The sequence below is a fragment of the Gobio gobio genome (genome assembly GCF_949357685.1).
Source record: "Gobio gobio genome assembly, chromosome: 23".
NCBI lineage: Eukaryota > Metazoa > Chordata > Actinopteri > Cypriniformes > Gobionidae > Gobio > Gobio gobio.
In genome coordinates this window covers 1,501,610-1,502,690 of record NC_137119.1, presented here as the reverse complement: position 1 = coordinate 1,502,690, position 1,081 = coordinate 1,501,610, and positions in this window count along the sequence as shown.

Sequence of the window (1,081 nt, the reverse complement as noted above, 5' to 3'; positions counted from 1 at the left end):
CACGTGAGTGAGTGAGTGAGTGACTGTGTCCACGTGAGTGAGTGAGTGTGTGTGTGTCCACGTGAGTGAGTGAGTGAGTGAGTGAGTGACTGTGTCCACGTGAGTGAGTGTGTCCATGTGAGTGAGTGAGTGAGTGTGTGTATGTCCACGTGAGTGAGTGAGTGTGTGTGTGTCCACGTGAGTGAGTGAGTGTGTGTGTCCACGTGAGTGAGTGTGTGTGTGTCCATGTGAGTGAGTGAGTGAGTGTGTGTGTGTGTCCACGTGAGTGAGAGAGTGAGTGAGTGTGTGTGTCCACGTGAGTGAGTGAGTGTGTGTGTGTGTGTCCACGTGAGTGAGTGAGTGAGTGAGTGAGTAAGTGTGTGTGTGAGTGAGTGTCCACGTGAGTGAGTGAGTGAGTGAGTGTGTGTGTGTCCACGTGAGTGAGTGTGTGTGTGTCCACGTGAGTGAGTGAGTGAGTGAGTGTGTGTGTGTCCACGTGAGTGAGTGAGTGTGTGTGTGTCCACGTGAGTGAGTGAGTGAGTGTGTGTCCACGTGAGTGAGTGAGTGTGTGTGTGTCCACGTGAGTGAGTGAGTGAGTGAGTGTGTCCACGTGAGTGAGTGAGTGTGAGTGTGTCCACGTGAGTGAGTGAGTGAGTGAGTGTGTGTGTGAGTGAGTGAGTGAGTGAGTGAGTGTGTGTGTGTCCACGTGAGTGAGTGAGTGTGTGTGTGTCCACGTGAGTGTGTGTGTGTGTGTGTGTGTGTGTCCACGTGAGTGAGTGAGTGAGTGAGTGTGTGTGTGTCCACGTGAGTGAGTGAGTGAGTGAGTGAGTGTGTTTGTGTCCACGTGAGTGTGTGTGTGTCCATGTGAGTGAGTGTGTCCACGTGAGTGAGTGAGTGTGTGTGTCCACGTGAGTGAGTGAGTGTGTGTGTGTCCACGTGAGTGAGTGAGTGAGTGTGTGTGTGTGTCCACGTGAGTGAGTGAGTGTGAGTGTGTGTGTCCACGTGAGTGAGTGTGTGTGTGTCCACGTGAGTGAGTGAGTGTGTTTGTGAGTGAGTGTGTGTGTGTCCACGTGAGTGAGTGAGTGTGAGTGTGTGTGTCCAC